The following is a 27,197-nucleotide window of genomic DNA, read 5'->3' as shown; positions in this document are numbered from 1 at the left end:
TCTCCAATAAAAGGTTAGATTTTTGTGAATTTTTTAAATAAAAGATCAAAAAGATTAACAATGCAGATTAATTTTCACAGCCTTCTTTGATCATATTTACCAAGGGTACCAACAATTCTGACCATGTGTGTATTTAGACATATATGTTTCTGTCATTTTCAGGTATATTCATACCTGTCAGCTTTAGTTTTGTGTGATTAAGCTTATGATGCACACAAATGAGCTAATGCTACCACATCACAAATTTACCTGCAGAAAAAGCTGTGACATTGTTAATGAACATGTTTATGGCAGGTGAAATAATATCACTGATGAAAACAGCTAGAGATGTTATTTTGTGTAATTTACTTTTTTTTTTTTTTTTCTCAATGCTGAAGTGTTTTCTTTTTTGATCTTTCTACATTTCCTTAGAAAGTGTAAATGTGTTGGAAGTGTTGCCAGTCCAAAATTTCTACAGTTTTACAAATTTACAAATGTACATTGATACATAAGGCAACATATGGAGTAGGGCTGGGTATCGATTCAGATGTCCCGATTCGATTCGATTTCAATTCGCAAGCTCTCGATTCGATTCAATTCTCTCTTTTTTTTTTTTTTATTACATTCGGTGAATATAGTTTTAAGACAAAAGCTATTGATATTTCTTAAAAAAAATTAACAGTAAACGCAGTTTACAAATGGTGAATTAATTAATTTAAACCTATTCTTTTTTTGTATAGGGTCCTTTCTTAAACAATAATAGAGCCCTATAAAATGTTCTTAATTTTTCTGGTAATCAGATGAAGGCATAAAACATTAATTTAATTTATCCTAATCAAATGAAAATTAAACCCTTTTATTTTTTGGCAAACAAAGTGCTGCACAACAGAGGTTTACTGTTAAAATTAAAAAGAAAACGAATGGGATTATTCCTTTAAAAATAAAGATTTATTAATATTTATTAGTAGTAGTAGCAGCATTGAGTCTTAAGACTACTCTTAAGAGCAGTTAAACTAAACTTTTATTTTGACAGGTTGCCTTGAGGAACTTGCAGCTGCTGTGTATCAAGTGATATGACGGTAGTTTTCTCAAATTAAACTGTAAAATGCTAATGAAATGATCATCAGAGCAGCAGTGTGTTAATATCATCATATAGTGAGACGGCAAAAGATGAAAACACCGCGAGCGTCGTCCGCGCTTATTAAGTGTGTAGTAAACAAAAGTGTGCGTCGCGCCATCCGCCATTCATTCATTCATTGCGGAAATCAAACCGCCTTATGCGTGATATCAAATGCTTCCACAGATTTATAGTATTACTATAGCATTTCACCTGAGCATTACAAGTCACGCGTATGGCTTTGTTCTTGGTTCTTGTCAACAGTATCTCCGCCATGATAAGCACTTGTAACATCGCGCATCGGTAAATAAGGGTGACATCTAGTGGAGAAGACTAATGATAAGAATCGCATTAATCAGATCTTGTTTTAAATGCGTGCTGAAATAAATACCGGAAAAGATCGATTCGCGGCTTTTGAGAATCGATATGGAATCGACGTCATTTAAAAAATAAAAAAAAAACGATTAATCGAAAAATCCCAGCCCCAGCCCTAATATGGAGGATCAGTGTTTTTGAACAAAACAGTTGAATTAATGATTCAGTGACTCACTCAAAAAGACAGTCACTTGTTTCATTTTGTAGCTAAACAAATCAGTATTTTGAACAATTCATTTGAGTGAACAAAGCAATAACTCATTCGTAAAGACAGTCACTTGTTTTGTCAATGAGTCAATCATTTATCATTTTATCATTTTATCAATCAAACAGTCTCTAATATCAGTATTGCATGAATCTGTGTTTTTGAATGAATTGTCTGAGTGAATGATTCAGTGACTAATTCATAAAGAAAATCACTAATTTTAGTAATGAATTAACCTTTTTATGAATTGGTTGAGTGAATTATTCAGTGACTCATTCATCAACAGTCACTTACATGATTGAATAAATCAGCGATTTTGAACAAATCGATTGAGTGATTTCTCAATTTATCATTTTGGTGAATCATTCAATGACTCATAAAGACAGACTGAAGTCAGAATAGTGCATACTAATTGTACAATATATTGCAGAAATGAATGTAGTGAGTCACTTGTTTGTTCATGATTGAAACAGTGTTTGAACGATTGAATTCAGTGAATGTCTCAGTAATTCACTCATGAAGACAGTCACTTGTTGCCAAATACTGGCATAAGAAAGCAACCTACAGAAAGAGTTACTGAAAAAAATTCACACACAACAAAACACAAAAAAGACACACACAAACACATAGGCACATTTAACTATATTATTGTCTTTTAATGTTGTGATGTGGTCAGCACTTGCAGTCCCTACAGTATCCCATATATATACCAGTAACCCAAACCCTATCTAGTTATCCCAGAAACCACACCAATCACTGCTGTTTGTGTCAAGCTGTCAGATTTCCTGGCAGTAAAGGAGGAGAAACACAAAGAAAAAAGAAACCATCTCTCGCCTCGTGCAAAAAGAAAGCTAGTGTTTTTGTTTGTTTGTTGTTTTGTGTTCAATCAATACAGCCGCTTTTTCTTTACAAGGCTGTCAGCACTCCGTCAACAGCAGACACCTAATATTCTGATTTCATTACCTCCCCCTGTGCTGGCCCTCCAAAGATGGACTGCTCGATATTGGCAAACAAAGCTCACAATGCTCCTCATTCATATTGGGACATTGGTTGGGTTGGGTAGTGGGCTGTTCTATAGCTCCAAAAAAAAACAAAAAACCTGGTTGCTCGTTTTATAAGCTCTGAGTCGCGGAGAGAGAGAGAGAAAGATGAGGTAATGCAGGGGGAGCAAAGCAGCTGATAAAGAGCTTCTCTCTCCTCCTCTGTGCTCTCCCTTTTTCACCCTCACCCTCTGTCTTTCTTTCGCTCTCCTCTATCTCCAGGGCACAGACACAGGTATAAAAGAATCACAAATTGTTTTTGGCCCAGGCCCAAGTAAGCCCATCACTGTCTAACCGGAGTGATCTCATTCCTATTAAGACCATTTGTTCCGTTCTAAATCCAATATCTGTACTGTCAGTAATAATGCAATTTCAGAAGGAAGCAGGCGAAAGGAACGAGGACAGGATAACTGGGAATGTAGCTATGGTGCTTTGACCAATGTAAGCTTGGAAGCAATGCATTGTAGGCTGTATTCAAATTTATATGTGACTGATAGAACAGATATGACTTCTGCCTTCTGCCTGTCAGTCTTTTTGCATGTTTGGATTTGCTGGCATTGGGTTTGTTGACTTGTCTTTAGAAAGTGGTATTTTGAAACACTAAGATGATGTGTAGTCTATAAAATGATTGGGGTAGTTTAATTACAGGGGTGAGTGTTTAGCTGACAATTAGCTTAGCAAATAGCTCCTGGAGAAGGCTATTGTGTAATTCTTTCCCTCAAACCTGTTAAGCGCAAACCCCACCCCAGAGCCAATTAAGAAAATACATTTATTTGTCACGTCAGTCATGGTACAAATTGCCTACACAACACAAAACCAATACTTACAACTAACCCTAACATCAATGTGGTGTTGGTTGCACATCCTGATAGATAGCATTACCGTTGATTATGATTGGATCCATTCGTGATTTTTCTGAACTCTGAACTGAATCCTTGAAGTTGACCTTTTCTTGACAGGCAACTGTGTAATTGAGTTGACAAATGAAAACAACCATGGGGAGGGGATTGCACTGTTTTTTTTGTTTTTTTGTTTTTTTTTGGGGGGGGGTGCTAGCAAAGCTAGCTAGCTTTGCTAGCACCTACTCTGAGCTGATGTCAAAGGCAGCAGACAGGTAAAAATATTAGGGTATTATTACAGGTAAAGTATATTTTACACTTGTAAGAGCCCTTGAAAAAAAGTGCGCTGGTAAAACATCTGCTATTATACTAATGACAAATTTTGGTTTCAAAAAAACATTTATTCAAAACACTGTACATGGCTACACTCAAGTGGCCATCAATGGAGGAAAAAATGCCGATGTGTAGTTATGATTGACGGAAATTCCTTTCCCATGACAGTATGCAAAGATGGATGCTAATGCTAACAGCTTTCCCCACTTGTTTTAAAGTTTCTTGTCTTCTTAAGTGGCAAAGTCAGATGAAATTTAGTAAAACAGCTGAAAATAGCCTACACAGTTCAAATCAGTAAACAGACTTGATCAGCATGTTATTTGTAGTGAAAATAGATGTTAGCTGTTATATTTCAGTTAAGTATGAGCCTCAGGAACTATCTTGACTGAACTCCCACCCAGAGTATGAATATTTCATTCTATCAGTCACTCACTGTCAACTATATAGCAATCCCCAGTTGTTGCATCAACATTTTTTCTTTAATGTATTTTCATATTCTTGACATTTCTACAACTTATATTGCTGTCTGTGCACAGCTGTAACTGCAGGTATCTCCCATGGTGCCGTGTTAATTGTGAGTAGCTGGCTCATATCTACGCAAGTGATCAATAGTGATTTCCCAGAGTACCTAGTAAATCATGAGAAAAGTCAAACAAACATGTGTGTAAACAAACTCAGCAGTACTCCGCTTCAACACAGCACATGTGATTTGGCTTGTCTATCTCTGAGGACCCGTTCAGAAATAATGCTTTTGTTGGGAGAAATTTTGCAGATACGCCTCCGGACCCTGTTTATGAACTAGGAAGTGCTACATTTTGATTATCCGCCTGTTTTCAGAACATACAGTCCTTTTGTAATTTGATCTAAAAAATGCATTCCCTCAGCATTTGTACTGTTTAGAAATGATTGGTAGCTTTGTGTGTTAGTATGAAGTGGTGCTGGCTCTTGTCTTGGGAGTACTCAACCCACGCTAGCCTTGAGCGGATCTTTAATGCTGTTGCTGTGGCTCAGTTACTCACTTTTCCCTAAAAATTGCAGTTTAACAAGTTTTCGTCTGAAGCTTGTTAGTTGTTGACAAAAATTCACATCACTTTGACATGCATCTGCATCAGGTGGTGACCAGTCAGTTAAATTGAACCTGGTGTTGAACACCAAAGTTGTCAATAGCAAGAAAAATAGCTAGCTTAGACTCAATTATATTTGGTCACACATTAGTTTGGAGATCAAATCTCACTATTAACTACGACCTCAATAAAATCCCAATTATCTGCTTATTAATAGTTAGTAAGGTAGTTGTTAAGTTTAGGTATGGGGTAGGATTAAGGGAATTATGGCTAAAATATGGTCGTTCAGAGTAAGGCATTAATATGTGTCACACTTTATATACACCTCAACCCACCCTTAAACCTACCCATACCACCTAACCTTACCCGTATGCCACCTCAATAGCAGCAAGTGTTTTGCAATACAATAGGAACACAATAAGTACATTGTAATATATATATATATTTGTTTTTTTTTTGATGCAAGTACATAGTAGATAAGGCCACCTAATATAAAGTGGGACCATATGTGCTTTACAGTAAAATTACTAATAATCAGCAAATATGCTAGTAATATGCATGCTAATAAGCAACTAGTGAGAATTGCTCCCTAAAGGCCCCTTACTGTGCATGCTAATGGATAGCTTCCTCCAGTTATTGCATGCATCATTGCAAGACACTGCTGTGTTAAATTATATTAATTAAATCACAATTATATTAAACCTTAATACAATATTTATATATTTCATCTTAATAAAGACCTAATATAATATTTATTATAATCATGATTCAATTTCTATGCTTCAAACATAAAATATTGAATATGTTAGACTTTTCTCTTTTTAAGTAGATTTTTCTTTTTCTCTTCTTCAGTAAACATTATTGTTAATTGATATCATATTTTGAGTACAAAAGCACAACTACTTTTCTAGGTAGCTAACAGGTTTAGTCTAGGTTTTATATATTATCTGTTTTAGGTCACACTTTATTTTAAGGTCCGATTCTCACTATTAACTAACCATTAACCACGACTCCTAATCCGCTGCTTATTAGTAGTTAGTAAGGTAACTTTGTTAAGTTTAGGTATTGGGTAAGATATGGGATGTAGAATATTGTCATGCAGAATATGTGCTTTATAAACACTAAAAAACAGCCAATGTGTTAATAAAAGGCATGCTGATAAACAACTGGTTAATAGTGAGAATTGGTCCCTATGCTAAACTGTTACCCTGTTTTATGTAATTACTGTTGGTATACTTTACAAAACTCACTTCCATGCAAACAATGCTTTATTCACAGTTACATTACACCCTTCCCACATCCATTTCTGGCATCCTCACATGAATGCCATTCAAAAGTAACCAGATTAATCTTTTTAGCTCATTTCATAAGTTTAAGCACTGAAGATAATTACTTCTTTTAAAGCAAGTCAGTCCCAATGGATGAAAAAGACTATTTTTGAAATCGGAAAGAAAAGGCATTTGCACACTTGGCTCCTCAACTGGCTCCTGAAAGGGCTGAATAGCTCTAGTCTAGAGAATAGTGATGTTCAGAACAGTAATAAGCTGAATGATTTGCACACAATGAATCATAGGTGGCGTAAATGGCCCGACTGGTTCACTGAATATATTGTCATAGCAGAGCGAGGACTGCTGCTTCATAAAAGCCATTGATGCTGGCTAAAGTCTTTATAGTCATCTTTTACGAAACAAGGCTTGGCTGGACAAGGGTCATCTTGAATGAATTAGAAGGCCATGCTTGATTTATCTGCTGCCATGGACAGCCACTCTCATGTGTGTTTGGCTGCTAATTAGCGCCGGCCCTCCTCTGGAGTGTCACCTCAGCAGGCCCACACAAATGGACAGTGCTTCATCTTGCCCAGAAAAGAAGGGCTTGCCACAAAGAGGGTCTTAAATTACGGCTGTCACTTTAAACACGGGGTCGCCCAGGGCCCGCTGCATGCTGGGAAACCTTCAGGAGGCCTCTCTTTGTCTGAGGGGGAAGGCTGGTCACAACAAACAGCAGTTCCTTCACGCTGGCTGCTTTGAATTCCCCTCTCTCGACCTCCCGTACGGACTCGGCTTGAGGCGCAGCACGCTTAGGAGTAATTCAGACTCCCTCCGAGTGTATCGCCATGCTGTAATCCATAAATGCATGACTGTCCGAAATGAAAGAGACGGTGATGCTGTAAAGAATACGGTAGAAAGGAAGTGAGGGATGCAGGAAGGAAGAGATAAATAAAATGGCAGACCTCACTTGTGTGGCCCCAGTGTGAGGCCGTGACTGAAAGGCCGACCGATACGCTGCCTGAGGAGAAGGATACAAGAGATGGGAGAAACCGTTCTAGATGTGTTTCCTTTTCTAGTTGGACTTTTGGTTCTCCCTCAGTGTCAGTATTTGTTCTTTTCACACCGCTGCATGTGCCGACTAAGAGCAAGAGGTGAAGTTCAAGACTGGTTTTTACATTTCAATGAGGCTTATAGTGTGGTACCTGACATTGCGGTGGTCAGCGTCCCCTCCCATGCTCCTGCAGGTGGGCATTAGGTGAAAGAAAAGAGTTTTAAATCTTCCCTCACCTTTTCTCACATCTTTTGAAGCTGATGAATCTCAGAAGCGGCTCCCCTACCTCGCACCCCAGCTCCAGATAATGTATTGTCTCTGTAATTGGTCTTGAAGTTCCCAGGAACTTGCTCTCTCACTTTTAACAACGATAAAGACATTATTGCAGCTGGTAAGGTTTTGAATCATTAAGATTCTCCTTTAATCTTCTGTCTACGTGCTGAATGTTTTAGGTGTATGAAGGCGGTGTGCTTCATTGTGAGAGAATATACTCCTGGTGGTAGTGCTCACAGTTCATCTCGAGTTCACTGTCAGACCTGTTTCTCTCATCATGTCTCTTCTCTAGAGGGTTCTCATGTTGCGGAGGAGTTTTAACTTCGGATTCTCATCCTTTAAAATCAATACTGAAGTGCCATTAATCACTGGGATTTTGAATAATACACACTGGCTACGTCTTATGTTAGTTAGTATTGGAAAATGCCCTGTTTTGTGATCTCCCACAGCACATTCATCAATTGCACCAAAGTTGAGCAAGCAACTTGGCAATGTAGAAAGCTAGAGTCAACAGACTTGTGATGTCAATTTAGAGTGTTTCGTAAACCCATTCAGACTGTTTTGCTAACTACTGTAGTTTGGCTGATTTAATGAAAGAAACTGTCTCAAAAGAGTAAGTAGTCCAGGACAAACTGTTCTCACTCCAAACACTGAAGCATGGTCAAGCATCTTGTGCAGGGGGTGTCCAATCCTGCTCCTGCAGGGCAGATGTCTTGTTGAGTTTACCTCCAACATGCCTTTGTGAGTATGAACAGCTTGATTAGCTGGTCCAAGTGTGTTATACTTTTTGAACATCTTCTCCTTCTTCAACGTTTTCTTCAAGTTATTCAACTTCACCTGCTCCTACTACTACTTCTTCGACTTCCTCTTCAAATTCTGACTTCATTGACTTCCGCTACTCCTTTGGCTTCTTCAACATCTTCTTTGACTTCTTTGACTTTGCCGACTTCTTCCTCGACTTCTACTGCTTCTTTGACTTCTTCAACTCCTCCTTCTTCCTCGACTTCATCAAATTCTACTGTTTCTTTGACTTCTTCTTCAACTTCAACAAAGGTTGCTCAACAGGTGTGTTGAATATTCCATGGCCAAATGATCACTTTGTGTCCATCACATCCTTATCCACCATAAAGCTCAAAACCTGCACACATTCAGAAACTGACTCCTTAAGAAGCCTTGTCATGATTCAGTTTTTGGCACCTTAGGAGTGAGAATGGGTTGTTCAAGGTTGGTTTATGCTGGTTAAATCCTGGTGCATAAGCTTAGCCATTACGAACCTGGCCAACATGCATGTTATTTTTGGTTGATTCAGGTTGACCAAGGCAGTCTTTCTAATTAAGCTAGTTAAGCGGCCTAGTGCATCCCATACTGGGGATTTTCATTTAGAACATAAGATCTGATGGGGACTATAGTAAGGCAGACTTAACTGTACTGACCAACAGATGGTCTCACAATATGATTGCACACACATATATATTTTTCACAAATGAAAATCTAAATCATTTTGAAAATAGCAATGCTAAGAGAAATGTATTGTAATTAATCTAATAGCTTTGCTACTTGTAGTGACACTTGTGCTCAATACTGCAAATTTCCTTTAGTTTTTTTTTTTTTTTTTACATGTATATATGTTTTATGAGATTTTATGGCAAGTTCAGGGAGCTGACTGTACAGTTGTGCGTACATTCATCAGCATTTTATTTCATTAGTGAAAGAGCCTATTCTCCAAGCCCTTTTTGCTATAAAGAGCATTTGTTCTGTGCTCCGTATGTAACACGAGCCACTGTAACAGTCCTTGGCAGTCTGAGATACTGGCCCTCTTCCCCTGCAGTGTACAGTAAATACCATGTTCAGCACATTAGCGCAGCTATACCTGCCCTCATCGCTGGCAGATGTCTGAGTGGAATGCAGATAATGAGGAGGAAATGTGGGACTGTCGAGTGGGCGATAATGCTCTTGGGAGGGGGACACGGTTAGGGAAACCAGAGATGGTCCCGGAGACGGACAGGCGATGATGTGAGTCCTGCACCCTAGCAGAGTTTGCAGCATGTGGGATTTTGCGGTATGTGCCCTACCCAGCGAAACAGGCTTCACACTGTTCACACTGAGTGACATAAGGGCACATCTGCCTGATCGAGAGGCAGTTATAGAGGAATTAATTGACATTCTACACCTGATAAATGAGCAGTTCACACATCCCATTCAGAGTTATTTCTACAGTCACTCCCATTCAGAAAATGTACAGTATATAAACTCCTCTTGGGTTTGAAAACAGTAATAATCACTCTTGTGAACTAGGTCTGGGTGGTATGGTGTTATTTACCGTTTATCCCAACCACCGTTGGCATACTTTTAAAATGTTTTTTTTTTTTTTTTTAAATACATAAATATACTTAAATGTGAACTGAATGTACAGTTTTCATGCTTTTGAAAAATGCATAAATGCGTTTAACACAAGTTTTTAGTGTGTTTTGATTTAATTAGGAGTTTAGTACAAACTTCTGTTATCTTTTGAAATATGGTTAAAGTGTACTGCCAAATGTACTGACAAGCATTTACAAAAGTAAAGTAAAATATACTTTGATGTCATTTCTATTAGAACATGTATGTGTTGTATTGAAATATTTAAAATGACACATTTGTAATGATGCTAAATAAGAATTAATTCATTTATTTAATTTTTCTTTTTTAATCTTTATAAGTGCACATTTAATACACCCTTCTTTTTCATAAGGGATAGAGATATATTGTTTGCAATGAACTGACTTTACAGTATTTTGTGAAAAAGGGTAGTGAAAAATACATAGCCCAAACAAGTTAAGTAGTTTTACTTAACAAAATGTGAAGCTGTTTTAATCAACATTTATTTGCAATTATGTCTTTTGATTCTTGTTCTTTAAATTCCAAATAAAAATAGAGCGTGATCAAATGACAAAGTATTCTTTATTTGTGAAGTAGGCCTATATATTGGATTCACTGGATTATCCAAAAATAGGCATTACCATATGTTATTAAAACATAAACATTCTTTTCAGTGAATTTCCAGCACAGTTAACTATATCATGATATTTACAGTTACAGTGATATAAGATTTTGGTCTTTCCACCCACTCCTGCTGTGACCAAATAAGGGAACAAATTTAGCACCATATCAATTTTTTCTGCAGCCACTGTTGCTTTATGCCCAAAATAAGAGCCGGGAATGTGTGCAGTAAAAGAAAGCCAGAAGCGCTTCCTCATTCATGTATTTTATTTTCTGCTGGGACGTTCAGTGTCTGCTCGCTGGCTGTGTGTTTCACAGCTCACTGTTGCCCCCTATGGAGACTAGAGCGACACTTCCTTCTCAGACTCTCTCCGTCCTGCCAAAGGATCCAGTTCCTTCTCAGTAATCTCTCTGACACCTTGGCTGGAGATGATTAATTGGCATTAAGCACATTAGTGGGGGTCTAAATTACCCCCTCCACTCATTAACGGCGAGGCCGTTCATTTTTCAGTGCGTTTTTAGACAAGTGTGGAATCTGTGTGACACAGGCGGACCTGGGCGAACGCTCCGCTGGGGTCTCACTGGGCCCTTCATCAGCCACTCCATCTACTCTTTCTCATCAGGCAACGCCACAGAGCATAAATGGGATTGTGATGGTGTCCCGAGCACGTCTCAGATCTGTCTGTCTGCCCACTGGAGAAAAGACAGGGACTTGCCGGACCCGAAAGGTTGCCGCATTAGCGTACGTGCGCAGAGCGTGACAGCTTTTTATGCAACTGTTTCCTTAGATGGATGAATTTCAGTAGCCATATCTTAGCACTCAGATAATTGTTAATGGACATCCTGAGAAGACTGAAATTAACTCTTACACTGAACTGTGTCATTAGAGTTACTGTGTAGTGTCTGCTTTCATACCCTTTGAATCATTTCCACATTTTGGTGAGCACAATAATATATAAAATAAACTTTTTTAATCAGTTTAATCAGGTTCTTTAACTTTGAACATCTGTGTCAGTTTTGTGAAGTAACTAACTAAAAGTAGCTGTGATACAAATTATTTAGCAGCAAAACAGTTGCTCAATTGTTTTCACAATATCGTGTAGCTTTTCTGCTTACAAACCACTGTTTCCACCAAGCAGCAATGCAGCAAAACAAAATGTTGCATCACTGTTTGTAATATCACATTGTATTGCGCAAAGCCAACAAGCTAAGGAAATCAAACCTGTATTCTTCTTAAACTCTTTCTCTCATATTTACAGTTGAAAATTATTTTAGTGATTTGTTCGTTTGGATGGTTTACATGAACTTACAATGGTTTATGTCCCTGTAATATTTCACATTATCCATTTTAAAGCAAAATTGTTAGTTAAATGCAGCTATTCATCATTGCGTTTTCTGATTAGGCTGTTTTCTAGCTTTTTAATTTAATTTAACTGGTTGTAACATAACTTATTGTTCAGACTAGTTGTGTTCATAGTGAATCTGAATGCAGTTGGCAGTTAAGGAAGAAGAGATATGAACAATAACCTGACGAGAAACCTAAAAACCATACACTAGTCAAGTTTAATGTTGTCACCTAATTGAGATTCATTCATTCATTCATTCATTCATTCATTCATAAACCCTTCAGTTTTGTTAGATAGTAGCTTATAGTGTAGCCACTTTTTTCAAAAGAACTGGTCACACTGTTAAAAAACTGAAAAGGTAACGGTTTTGGAAGGATTTTTTGACAGTTACAGATTTAAAAAAAAAAAAAAAAAAAAAGGTGGGAATAAAGAATCCTAAACTCTTAAAGGAGGTGCGATTTCAAGTTTTCTTTTCTCTTGGAGTGTTACAATCTGTTTGTGCATAGATAAGATCCCTGAAGTTGCAAAGACTAAAGTCTCAAAACCAAAGAGAGACTCAACCACGCCCACCTAAAACGGCTCATTCAAACACGCCCCCACATGTCTACGTCACGGTGTGGGGAGATTTGCAAAACACAGCCCAAACGTATACACAAAGAAAGAGGGCGGGACTTTTATTCTCGCTGTAGTATTGTTGCTGCCGCCGGCACCATGTCCTGGAGCCGCTGTGTTTCGTTGTGAAAGCGAAACTACTTTGTTTGGGCTTCCAAAAGAGGACACAACTAGAAATCAGTGGTTAAGTTGTATTTACAACACTGTTCCAGAACAGTTCAACCCAAATATTAGAGTGTGTGCAGCGCATTTTACGGAGGACTATTTCCTGAACCTGGGAGTAGCCTGCCAGCTGTGCACAAAGACTGTTTCTATAAAGTGGGGCAATTCCAACTTTGCAAGGACAGTCTGGCGCTTCTGACTCACAGCCTGTGAGTATGTTTTCATATTTAAAGAATTTGCCACTGACGATTCAAATGCGAGTTTTGAGCAGTGTAGAGTAGCACTTGTTGTTTGTCATTTCTCCAATCACAAATGTATGGTAATGTTTACGCGGCGCGATGCAACGCGACGCGTAAAAAGACAGTATAAGTCATTATAATCATTAATTATGTCCCCACTGGATGCGACAAATGCCTCATTTGTAATGGGTTTTATTGTTTTTGTGTTATCGAGCCGGGACACGGCATCACAATACGGTAAGGGGCGTAACATTTCCTCACTCTTGAGGTATTTGGCCAATCACAACACACTGGATAGCTGGCACGCCTCACTTCTCAAAACGATGAGCTTTGTAAAAATCGGCGCGTTTCAGAAAGGCGGGGCATAGAGGAGCAACAATAATGTACAGTATGTGGAAAATAATGTGTTTTTTTAACTTTTTTTTTAGCAATGTCATATGACCCCTTTAAAGGAATAGTTCACCCAAAAACACTGAAGACTGACACGGAAGAGAAAAAAATTGTTGAATAAATTCATTATTGTTGTTTTCTTTGTGAAAGTATTCTTGTAGCTTGTAGAGGTAAAAAATTATATAAATACTGTTCAGTTTCTCGCACAAACAGATCGTTTCGTGTCTTAGGACATCAATGTATCGTCACGAGAAGCAGGGTTTAATTTGAATTTGTCTGAGCATGTTTTTTTTTTTCTCTCAAAGATTCTGTGCCCATTGACTGGCATTATAGGACTGACAGACTACAACAGTTTGAGTTAAAAACCTTTGTTTGTGTTCTACTGAAGAAACAAAGTCACCTACATCTTGGATGCCCTGGAGGTAAGCAGATAAACATCAAATTTTCATTTTTGGGTGAACTATCCCTTTATGTAATTATTCGAGATGATATTCTAAATAGAACTGTTAAAGAACCTTTAAAGAACCATCTTTTGTAGAGTGTAGTTTCAAAGTAGCTTCGCCAACACTGATTCGTATATTCAGTGCTTGAAATCCATTTGTTACCTCACACAAACAGTACATTTCCATGCCAATCAGTGAAAGCAGTCTTCTGTACCACACTTATTTATCTTCTACAGCCGTTCATTCCCCTTTGCTGGTCCCCCTCCACTGGCTTTCACTGGCACTTAATTTCTATTAATGGCTTTGCATTCTGAAGTTTAAATAAAATTGAATGTTAGACGGGGCACATTCGCTGCACATGAGGAAATATGCATTGGCCATTATCACCCATAATGTGTTGGCTCACAAGTAATTCCATTGTGTTCACTGTATGTTTGAGTGAATCATTTGAATGGGGAGATTTATCAGTCTGTCTGCATATTTCAGGCCTGCACTGCGTCCTACGCTGTTGAGTTTACGACCTTACGGCCAGTTCAGACAAGCGTATTTTGTCTCATGTTGTGTTTTGTGACCAAAGACATACTGACATATAGTGTGGTACATAATTTTATCGCATTTTCCCTTGCCTAAAGGACATCTTAAGCAAAAAAAAAATGGTACAGTTTACTCGTTCTCCCCTATGTCATGTCTTGTTTTTGGAGTGTGTGAACTTGTTCGTGCACTCCAGAGAGTTCTGGGACTGCCCAAAATAGAAGTGGGTCAACTCCATACTGACACAGTATTTTAGGAGTGTTTCCCTTGGTGCTGTGCAATGGCTCAACTGGTAATGTTTGACTGATTGCTGTCTGCAGCGCTGAGACTCCGACACAACAATACAGCTATTCACTTTTGCTGACAGCATGTCTTTTAACCCTCTCTCAGTTCCCCAGTGCTTCCTCTCTCTGTTTCTCCCTCAACACACACACACACACACACACACATTCACATACATAGGCTATATGTGTTTACATATTAATTTGCACACACAGCACGATGCAGCACGATGCAACAATTTTAACATTAATTTGAAATGGACAAATATGAAATGGAAAGTAAAGAGAGAATTTAGCTTAAATGTATAATTCACCAAAAATAACTAACTAATTTACTAGATAAATAAATAAATAATGGAAGTACACTGTAAGTAGGTAAGTAAATTATTTTACCATCGAAAGGAGACATTCAAAGTATATATGAAATTGCAGAAACCACGTTGCACTGCATCATGTAACTCAGTAGACGTGGGGAGGATGACCATTAACATCTAAATTATGACCATTTTGATGAAGAAAAAAAAAAAAAACATACTAAGATTGCCTCAGGAAAGTACCTCAGGAAACATTATAAAATATTTAAAAAATGCATTTCATCATGACCTCTTTAAAACTTAAAAAAAAAAAAAAAAAAACATACTTTCGGATAATATAATATTAAAGCAATGAAACGCCACTTAAGTGTACTTAAGGAGAGTTCACTTTCCTTACCGAGAATGTGAATTTAAATTATTATACATTTTCATCTAATTGCAAATAACATGAAATTAAGTGTCCAAAAACCTTAGTCAGTTAACACTTTAGTATATTATTTAAAAGTATGTTTTTGTCCTTTTGTCCTTACAATATGTCCTTGCTAAACCAATCAACTGTACTTTGATTGGCTAAGATACAAAAGTCTTCCATTTAAAAAACAGATTGAAATCAAAGTATCCTCCTTTCAATATAACATTTTTATTTAGCCACATCAATTCTATAGCTTGATGTTCCTATTTTATATTTATTAAAGATTTTTATTAGAAACATCTGTGACAAAGTTGATACTGAAATGCAAGTTATTGAGAAGTCTATTGATTTTCTTGCGCTATGAAAGAGCATACAGTTTTCCTCTGCTTGTACTCTATGGTTTTTGTGTAGTTTAATTGATTTCCAGAAAGATAGGTCATTAGATGAATTTATTCCACATTCAGTATTTTTTCAATACAGTATGTAGGGAGAAAAAAAAAAAAAAAACCCTGACATTCTTTTTGAGAAGCTCAAGTCAAGCGCCACATGAAAACACACTCACAGATGAATACTCTCAATCACCATCAAGAGAGATATTGCTTATCCTGTGTATTATATTTACAGTTTCCAGCCCTGCACAGATCACTCACTGGTGTAATATAATGTTTGCAGGGATAGGCGAAATTTGTATGCATTTCATTTTTTTCCAGTCCCAGGTGTGCTAAAAATAAGTCAAGCACATTGTGTCAACTCTGAGGCGATTTCGGAGAATGATGTTTTGAGTGGAACCAACTCCATGAGATCTCAGGCTGAATTTCATTGGAGGCGGTGAAGCGTGTAGAAGGATGTTTGAACTGTCTCTCCATAGCCTTTGCATAAGGATTAAATTCACCTCCCCAAATTTATTAATCATATCAGATATGAAATTTACTGTCGTAGAGGCGGGTGTTTGTTTGACGGCGGTAATTCGAGGCCGGTGAGAGAAGGAAGGAGTCAAGTAAAGGTCGCTGTTTTTCATATGAGATTGTGGGACGTTTGGACTTTGCATTTGGAGAAGCCCTCTCAAGAGATCCGGCTCTGTTTTCACACCGCGGCTAATCTCTGTCATTCAATATGAGGCGGTATTCTCTCAGAATGAGTTGCCTGTGCTCCCGTCGCAAAAACAGCTCATGCAGGCACATTTTAGTGAGGGTGTCACATTAAAACTTGATAAGGAACATGGTTGGATGGGTCTTACGAGACAAAACCGAATATGGGCCCTCACTACTCTGGTAAAGCTGCTCTGACACTATTTATCTGGCTATGCTTGATGGCACTTATTTGTCTGCCGAGACATGATACGCAGAGGTAAGAAGGTCACGGTTACATCAATGCATTCACTGTACTTTTACCCTTCCTATGTTGATGTCAGAGAACTATGCTCCCCGTCCTCCCATAGGAATCTCAATATTTCATTTGGTTCCTAGACAGCACTGAGATTAAATGTAGAGCAAGTGGAGACACAAAAGGAGATTTTGAAAAATGCCTCTATTTTTTTCTTTTGGGGGGGGGGTCCACACAATGAAAGTCAGTGGTGGCCAGTGTTCTTTGGACCCCATTGACTTTCATTGTATGGACAAAGCTTTGAAACATGAAACTAATCATATTTTGTGATCAACAGAAGAAAGACAGTCATACGGGTTTGAAATGGCCTGAGAATAAGAATATGAACAGAATTTTACATTTTTTTGGTGAACTATCCCTGTAAGTCTTCGTCTTCTCAGACTTTTCTCCTTAAGACCTAAATATCTCTTTCAGAGTTTCATAAGAGATCCTAAAATGTGTCTCTCATTGTGTTCACATTTGCTCAGAAGTCTGTAATCAAAAGTAACATACAGTGTACTAGAGACTAGCTTATTCAAGTCAAGACCAGTGGCCTGTAGCACAAAGCCAGTTTCTACCCAGGTAAGTTTGCGTTTAGTTTGAGCAAACTGAGTTTTAGGGCTCAAGAATATGGGTTGGTTTTGAGCGGGTTTCAGGTTTTACCAACCCAAACTGGACCAATCAGCTGTGAGCAAAGTGACATATATCTGATGAAATGAAGCCACTACTCCGTATCCTCCCGAGTCCATGACAAGACCAAGACCATGAAAATATTGTCTTGTATTCTTACAAATAAAGGTTCTTTATTGGCATCTACTGTATGGTTCCATGAAGAACTTTTAGCATCCATGGAACCTTTCCATTGCACAAAAGGTTCTTTATAGTGGAAAAAGGGACCTTTTAATTTTTTTTAAATGTTCTTCATACTAAGTATAAATTGTTATTTTAAGAACTTTTCACTGAAAGGTTCTTTAGGGAACTAAAAAAGGTTCACTGAAAACACAATTTGGAACCTTCATTTTAAAAAACATAGAAATAAAATAAATAAATAAAAAATCTTTTTCACAATTAAGAACCTTTTGTGCAATGGAAATGTTAAAGATTCTTCATGGAACCATTGATGCCAATAAAGAACCCATTTTTAAGGATTTAGGTCACCAGTTGTCTCATTTGTGTCCTTTTGTGTAGAAACATCTGAAAGTTTAGATTTGAAACAAAAATGAGAACTACATCAAATCTGTATCATTCAAAAAATTCCTTTGAAATAAAAGTATTGGGTTTATGGCTCAAGGTAACCCATAATACTGCATCCATCAGCCGTGAGCGCCATCTCAGCCAGAGTCCAGTGCCAGTGAATGTACGATTGATTGGGTTTTCTATTACTTTCTATTACCTGATACAGCAGTTTACACACATTATGGCAATTATGAATTACAATCATCCTAGCAAACTACCAGCTACCAATAACGCTTTTATTATAGGACTATCGACCATTCGTCCTCAGGGAGGGAGTGGACAGTGACATGTAATCAGAAGTTTGATTGATGATTTGTTTAGGGTATATTGACTGAACGTCACTCAGTCTGCAATGGACTGTAATTCACGCATTTCTCTCCATCTCCGTGACATTAGGACATAAAGCGACACCCTAAAAACCCACCAGACGGCCCCTAAAGCCACGATTCACCAGAAGCCATTTTGCAGCCAGTAATAACACCTTTTACAGCAGAAGAGAGTATTACTGAAAGTTTTTACTGCATTAGAGGCGTGATGAGGTGCAGTGTAAGTGTGTTTATAGTGGGTTGGGAGGCTAATGGAGGCCAGCCTCATTTTGTTTACTGTCCATTCTCATCATTGTTTTACAGCTGAAAAAGGCGAGCAGGGATATCAAGTGTGAAGAAGACTTTAAGACTCAGGGAGCAGCTGATAATAATTCTCTATGCTTCTCACATCACCTTACATGGGTGAGACACTGGGCCATACTCGGCTCCAGTAGACACTCTGACACGAAGGATGCTAAGACTAATGGAAAAAGGTATGTATAGGTTTTTGGTAGTTTTCTGCTGAAATGAATACTAGTGGTAGTAAAACACGAACAATTCATTCCTTTTCACCCAAATAGCATGTTATGACTTTAATATGCTTTTACCGTCGTGCATGATTTGTAAACTAATACAATTTGATGTTTGCATCACAAAACCAGCTTCGCATACATGGCTTTTCTGCAGTAGTAAACTTGCTCAGTAGCTCACCTGGTAAAAGTGCAGTGAACAGCGCTTGGGTATAAATCATGTAAAACACAAATCAGGATAAAAGAGCTGAAATTAGAAGCAAGCTAAAATGGCATGGTTGCTTCAAGTGTGTTTTAAGGCCACATTTGCTTTTGTTAAAACTATTGGTTAGGTTTACAGCAGGTTTTAGTGTAGGTGGTATGTCATTTTCAAACACGAGAGAGCATTATCCTTTTAGCACCACTCACTGGATATTTTATTTCTGAACTGCCACAATATGCACAACAACCAGCATAATAAAACACTTGCAGATTCACGTTCATCTGTTTCGTATAAAAACTTGATTTAGTGCCACTCACTGGAAATTTTACTTTGAAAATGTTGCCAAACATGCAAGAAGCAGCGCAAAATCATTCTGCAGAAATGTTGCCAAAGAAATGTGTTTCCAATGAGCCTAAACCGATCCATCACACTCATTATGTAGAATGGTATTAGCACTATCGGTCACACTTTATTTTAAGGTCCAATTCTCGCTATTAACAAACCATTAGCTACGCCTTTTGCCTCAGTAAACTCCTAATTTGCTGCTTATTAATAGTTAGTAAGGTAGTTGTTAAGTTTAGGTATTGGGTAGGGTTAGGGATGTCACGCAGAATATGTGCTTTATAAGTACTAATAAAGAGCCACTATGTTATTAATAGGCATGCTAATAACAACTAGTTTACCATGTTTTTACTGTCATGTACAGTAAACTTTCACTCACTGATGCATTTTATTTGCTTAAAATGTGAATAACAACCACATATCTGTGAAATGGTGCTGTAGATTTGTGCAAGTTGGATGGTTGATTCTATTTGGCATTTTATTGCTTTTTTCCAAGTAGTGAGTTGATAATTCCAGCTTTCCGAGTTGAATGGAACGCAGCATCAGTTATCTGTTTAGTTCTGGTGGACTTACTGCGTATTTTCTGCCAGGTTGTGTTGACTCACCAAGTTGCATGCAGGGTCTTAGTATTTTATTAACTGGCTGAGTTGGGGAATGCATGGACTTCTGCATTGACCCGTGGATAAGTTCCAAAGCACGACGTCAGCCCTCTGTCAGGGACACGCATGAAATCTCAGGAGAGAAGTGACCGATGTAATCACATTGAATCTGCTGCCCTGCATCGTACAGGCTAGCAAAACAAAAATCAATTCGTCTCGGCAAGACAGAAAAAAGAGGAAAGAAGGAAAGAGAGAGAGAGACCAAGACAGAAAGCGTAAATCTATTCAACGGTGGGAAATATTGCACGGCATAAGACACAATTGAAGATAAATAAGGCGCAGGGCATGACTTTAAAATAGTGCATTAAAGGAACTCCTCGGGGGATTGAAATCACTGCCTGTGAACCCAATCCTAAAACTAAATTACAGAGGGGGTAGGCATGATTTCATGGTTCACTACCTAATTTTCCAACACTTTTTTTGCTCTCTTCTCCATTCGGTTTCTTTTCTCTGCTCTTAAACTCCCTCCGGGACAAACTTGCTTAAAGAGTAAGCACAGCGTATGTTAGTTTAGTTTTCTCACAGTGGCTTTCACTTAAGTCAATACTATAACTACTGTTAGCATTAGAATTTTTTTATAGTCCCATTGGGCAAAGAGACCTTTACTGTAACTAGCATATTTCAACCTTTTCTTTCAATAAACATGAATGCCGAGCTCTCGAAATGATTAAGGTTTAAAGTGGGACCACAAAAGCCAGAGACCACATTGAAAAGCTGTATCTAATATGTAATTTGAAACTGAAGTGTTGTTTTTTTAACTTGAAAGGAAGTAAACGGTAAAGCCAGCGTGTGATTTGAATTCATTATTTTATATAAAAATTTGACATTTTTTATGATTTAATTTAAATTAATATTTTATAGACAAGATGACCTTTGCAAAAGTCTTTGTTTTACTTACATTGCATTCAGTTTTTCATTCAATCAGTTTTCTGTGGATATTTCTTTTTAATTTAGGCTTTTTAAATTGTTTTCAAGGTATGTTAATTAATGGCATTTTTTAATGTAATGAAAAAATGTGTCAAATTAGAAAGTGTTTCACGAATGTTATAGACATTTATATGTTTTAAATGTACAATAAAAGACAGGCACATGTCCTGTCTGTCCTCCGGGCAGAGAAAGACAAACAAAGCAGGGAGGGGGCGGATAGTCGTTCCCTGGATGTGGGCATCCTGTTGAACAGCAGTAATACAATGTGTTTCTCCCCTCAGCAGGGGTCAAAGAAAAATAGAAGGGAGTGTGTCTGTCCACAACCATCAATCTTTAACCCCGAGCACCTCCCACGGCCCAGCGCTGGTCTCTCTCATCCCTCACCCACATCTCCCCAAACACCTTACAATCACTGGAGCGTAGCTACTGAATGCATTTCAACTCAATAACACCTTCAGTGTAAACACACACACTTACAGACACACTGAATCTCAATAGCAGCTTGTGGCTGCTCAGGTTTTTTTCAAAAATTACAGTGTATCAAAGGTATAAAGAGAAAACAGTGAAACTCAAGCCTTTGGAATTGGTTAAACATGGATGACAGATCGTAACACTGTAGATTGTCAGATGCCATATATGATTTGATCATATCTGTGTGGTTGGGAGGGCAATCGTAACAATAGTTTGGAGAAATTGTGATGTTTAACTATTCTATTATCTAATTGAAGACTGTTTTTGACTTGTCAGCTAACTGATTCATACACATTACATTTTCTTTAGATGGACAGAGATATATGTTATCTTTCTAAAGTCTTGTCTGAAATGATGTACAGCCTGATATATAGCGGATTGGATACAACTGAGAAGAACCTTTTTATTTGCAAATGTATTTATGAATGAAGTTAAAGTCATCTGCATTTTTTAAAGTTTCAATAAAGTTGTAGTATATTATATAAGTGAAAATGTGTCACAGTGTAACATTAACATATTTCTGATAAGTGTTGTGATGACCAAATATCCCTCATTTTTGACCTTGTAGAGACATTTTTTGGTCCCCATGAAAAAGAAAGAAAGAAAGAAGCTTGATTTTTTTGAAAATGTAAAAATGCAGAAAGTTTTATAAAAATCAAAGAAAGACCCCATAAAATGTAAAATGGAAACCCAACGTGTGTGAGCTAAATCTCTCACACACACACACACACACACAAATAATAATGAAATAAAATAAAAAATAAAAATAAATAAATTATTTTTAATTATTATTTATTTGCATGCATTCAAGGTTTGTATGTCTCTAAAGTTCTATTCAAATATGAAATAAATAAATAAAATTATGATAATAACAATTATATGCATAGAACCAAAAATTAGAACCACAATTATAGATAAGAATGCCTTTGAATACTAATAAGATCACTTTTTTGCATTAATAAAGGATTTAAGTAATTTGAAATAAGTAGCACTTAGACTTATTACTATTCCTCACAATGAAATACCATATAAAAGGAAAAACTATTCAGAAATATTAATATGCATTATTGCAGTAATAGTATTCCTTTGAGGTGTGCTCTTAATTGAGATACAGTGAGTTCATATGATGAAGGACCTCCATAATAGAGGAGTTTAATACCCTGACTGATTATGATCTAGGTGATAATGGTATTTTAAATTTCGGTACATATAATATAGGCCTGTATTTCTGCACTGGAAGACGGTTGGGAGTTTCTTTTTGGGAGGTAAAAAAGCAAACAAAGTCTCTCCTACCCCTGATGGTTTCAGCAGTAATGGGCTGTGCTTTTAAGACTCAGCTCAATGAAATCCTTTATTCAAGCCCGATTGTGTCCACCTGACAGCATGTTCATTTGACGGAAGATGAATTCAAACTTCTCACAATGCCTTTCTAATGACTTTCTCCGAGTTTCCCTCAGTAGATGAGTGGAGGAGAGATGAGAGACGGCCCGGTTCAGTCCCTGACTCCTGCAGAGTGAACGTCACTGAGTGAGACAGTCTGTGTGTGTGTGTGTGTGTGTGTGTGTGGTTAACCCTCAGACGGGTTAACCCCTTAGTCGAGTAATCACGCTGGGCTAATCCGTTCCCAGACGGACTAGCCTTTGCATCACCCTGCATACAGAAGTAGCCGCTCCACACAGCCGCATGAGAGGGAGTGAATGCAGGAAATCGCCCTCCATCCCCTGTGATATCTGCTAGCCTGAGGCTGTGGGGATAAGATGATTGAGGTGACACTGGAAAGAGAGGGATGAGGAGGAGGGGGGAAGATATGAAATGGAAAAGAGGAAGTCCAACCTACCGTAAGATAGAGAATGAGAGAACGATATGGCAGGACGATGGAAAAAAAGCCATATATTGGTGAGGGAGAGTGTGAGAGAGGAACAGGAAGGGAGAGATGAGAAGGAAAAGAGATTGGAGGCTTAGACTGCTAGACTGGTCTGTGAATGATAAGGGAATTGAAAAAAGTGATTGACATCTAATCCATCAGGTCTAAATTCACACATTCAAACACAATAGAGCCCAAGCGGAGGATTTAGATCATCAGCGGGCGACTGGATGATTATCAAATGTCATATGTGTCAGTCATGACTACAATTTTTAATCCAATTAATTTCCAAGCGTGGCAATGTAATTGTGACCAACAGGAGGTCTCATGTTTAAACGTAAAATTAAAGGCGTGTTGAGTTCATTTCACTGCATTTATGGATGGAAACAAAGCAAGTTTATGTTTCTATGCTAATGGCGCTATTTTGAAACTGACATATAATTAAATTCCAAAATGATTATGCGTGCAAAGAAAACTACATATTCACATCTGGTTATTTCAAATCATAATGTTTCTCGCTCATAATTAATATTTTATTTGCATTCACACAACCGAATACCTCCCTACATCTGTCACTTTGTCATGTCGTGTGTGCGTGCGGTCTTTGAATATGCTTCTTGAGTATTTAAATCATCCTCACCACATGCAGTCTGCATTCATAACTACACCAGCCACCTGGGATCCCTTGAAATTCACAAACACAAATATTTCAGTTCTTTTTTTCTATGTACAATAACCTCATTAGTTGAATATTTGTTTCAGTTGTGTCAGGAATCACTAAAATTACTGTTTAATGTGTCTGTAATGACATCCCTGCTGACAAAACCTGCGGAGACGATGGTCACCAATATGTTTATATAGAAAACCCCCAGCAGGGTTCTTAATAGCCTTATAGTATAGTATAGTATGTTTAGTTTAGTTTAGTATAGCATGATTCAGTTATTTATTTATTTACAGTTTGTTTGTTTATGTCTTCTTATGAAATCAATATGATTATTAAGAACACATTATCTCTAGATATAAATAGTGCTGGGTAGATTACTTAGAAGATGTAGTCGTTTACTGATTACAGATTACATTACTAAAATTGTAGTTAGTACCGCAATCTAGGTTACTCATTTTAGGTAATGTATTCTGACTACTTTTTAGATTACTTTTTACCTAATTTGCCATTGCTTTTTCCCCCCCAAATTCAGGAACATGGATCACAAAATTATTTACATGACATTTACATGGCCATTCTACTGTATATTGTGAATCAAAGCTAAATGGTATGACACACAGTAGGATTTTTGGAAAGGAAACTTTAAAAGAAGAAAAATGAGGGAGAATCGCTATTATGAATAATTTACTGCCGTTTTGTAAATAATAATGGTAACGCTTTAGTATAGGGAGCAGTTCTTACTAATATTTAGTTGCTTATTAGCATGCCTATTATTAACAAATTGGTTGTTTATTATTACTTTTAAAGTATATATTCTGCATGACCATATTCCACATCTCTATAACCCAATACCCAAATTTAACAACTACCTAACTATTAATAAGCGATAAATTAGAAGTTTATTGAGGAAAAAGTTGTAGTTAATTGTTTGTTAATAGCAAGAATTGGACCTTAAAATAAAGTGTAACCATAATATGTAATCCATAAAATGTAACTGTAATCTGATCATGAGCATTTTAAAATGTAATGTAATCCAATTATGAGTACTCAATTTTTGGAATCGGATTACGTAATCCAGATTACATGTAATCAGTTACTACCCAGCACTGGATATAAAAATGGTCCCCACCAGGGTTCAGAATAGTATTCATTCATTCATTCCTCTCTCTCCAGATATATACATTGTTCTTAACAGTAGTTAATTAGTTAGGGTACACGTCTTTTTGTGAAATCAATATGATTATTAAGAATATATCATTTATCTGTAGCCAGTAGAAATTATACCTTCCAATACCATAAAATTATAGCTTATCATGTCTGTCTATTATGCAAATTGAGGCTCATCATGTGGCAAGAACAGACTACTGTTTTAAAAGCAATTTTTAAAACACTTTATTATTCTCAGAAATTAGTTTGCAATGACCAAATTGCATTATCATTTTGTAAAGTATACCATAGCTGTTAAAAATCTGAGAAAGATAAAGTTGTGCACATAATGGACTTACAAGGCTCTGGTTAATTTACAAATCATTTTTATGTGCTGCTTAGATAACAATGCTTTTGGGAAAGAGATCGAACACTACTAACAGATGACTAATGTTTTGCTTAGTAAAGTCATTCCAAATAGCAGTTCAGTTTGTTGTTAGCAGTGCAGATGGTATTCACTTTTAATACACAGCTGAATGATATCATTTTTTATTAAAAAAAAAACCTCATGAGCCAGTATTTAGCATCACATGACAGATGAACTCAGCCACTGCACTGAGCCTCGGCTTTCCTTATGCATCTTAAACAGCCAGTCTCCTCAAGTTCACTTTGATTTTCACACCTTCATTCACCTGTTTGTTAACTGAGAGTTTGGTGAAATTGTCTGAAAGCTGGTACAGAGAAGCAGGAAACCTCATTGAACAGGGTGAAATCAGCCCTGCCTGAAGCCCCTGAAGAAAATGGGTCATTTCACACACACATTCTCCCCGTCTGAAGAATCCTATCAGGATTGCTTATTTCTGAAGAGTCATGACAAGCAAACCCCCGGAGGCCAATAGACTTGAGAGATTCAATGTTTGTGATGGACTGCCAGCAGTGGACAGCAAACCAACTTTAATATTTTCTACTATTGCTCTTCTTCATGGTGAAGGAAATGAGGTGTTTTAAATGTATAGTTTCATACGATTGCTAGGTGGGATTTTCAAAAGAGCTTCCCTGTGTGTGTGATTGGTACAATTGAAGATATTAGGCATGTATTTGAAGTGTGTCTGCATTTGAATGTGAAAATCTTAAGCGCTCACCTGTGAAGAATACATTTTAGACAAATCTTCTTTGTGATCATGCATACAGATTTAAAAAAAAAAAAAAAAGTGTGTGTGTTTGATGTGTTCGCAAATCAGTCATGAACAGATGTCTAAAAACATGTAATCACACATACCTAAAACGATATTTTTGATTAATTAAGCACTTTCTTGCTGAGTGCACATCCGTGTTCTCACATGTTTCATTAGTTCCATAAGAAGGTGACATGGGAGACTGTGAGTGGCACCATGGCAACGCTGCTTGGCACCACAGGAAAGCTGGTATGGAATTATTTCCATGTGACTTGACTTCAGTAGTGTTGGCAGATGCTATTTTTCACACATCAGAAACGATAAGAGGTGCAGTATGAATATGTCAGGGACGTAACTTTCAATGTAATACAAAATATCGCAAGATTAAACTCGTTGTTTTACAGATGTAATGCACTTTAATTGAAGGGGATGATGGTGTATCAAAGTCTGATCATTTAAATGTAAAAAATACAAATGAAAAATGGTAAACCGTGCCGGGTAGTAACTGATTACATGTAATCTGGATTACATTATCAGATTCCAAAAAATGAAGTGCTTGTAATTATATTATATTACATTCTAAAATACTTGTAATCAGACTACAGTTACTTTTTATTGATTATATGATAACATATTATTCACATAGTTGCAATAAATTATTCCTTAATTTATTTATTGATTGTCCCTATAATTCGTCTTTTTAAATTCCTTCTAAAATATCCTACCAGTCTTCCAGTTTTGTGGACATTCAAATATTTTCTCAACATTTCAACATTGATGAACAAACTGATTTTTATTTGATTTATCATTCAGTGGGATGTTTATCAATGTGCTATGTCCTTGGAAGGCTTTTGTCTTTCAAACACATTAAAATACACAAAATTCACATTCTTATTTACATGAAATGCAGGCATTCACAAACTTTTTTGTCAGCCTAACCTCTTTCAACTAATATATTACCTTTAAGTACCTCCTGGGATTTTAAGGTAACAAGTTAATAATTAACACATTTGCTTGTCAATGGCTCTCTTATGTTGGTCACATGACATGCAGGTAAACAA

General features: G+C 37.1%; 1 protein-coding gene across 12 annotated transcripts in view; it reads left to right on the top strand.

Annotated features, from left to right (window-relative positions):
- The window catches only part of nrsn1l (neurensin 1-like), a 220,195-nt gene that overhangs the window by 156,297 nt on the left and 36,701 nt on the right, over positions 1 to 27,197 (top strand). For 9 of the 12 annotated variants that reach the window (XM_058752870.1, XM_058752873.1, XM_058752871.1 and 6 more), the window contains one exon: positions 18,481 to 18,650. The exons of 2 other annotated variants lie outside the window; for them this stretch is intronic. The gene's annotated coding sequence lies outside the window, so the exon portion shown is untranslated. Of the gene's footprint in view, positions 1 to 18,247; positions 18,445 to 18,480; positions 18,651 to 27,197 lie in introns of those variants that run through there. One more of the 12 variants, XR_009267200.1, reaches the window with a different exon arrangement.

Source organism: Onychostoma macrolepis, chromosome 19 (genome assembly GCF_012432095.1).
Source record: "Onychostoma macrolepis isolate SWU-2019 chromosome 19, ASM1243209v1, whole genome shotgun sequence".
Taxonomy (NCBI): Eukaryota; Metazoa; Chordata; class Actinopteri; order Cypriniformes; family Cyprinidae; genus Onychostoma; species Onychostoma macrolepis.
The sequence above is the reverse complement of the archived record's forward strand: the minus strand, read 5'-3'. Positions and strand labels throughout refer to the sequence as shown.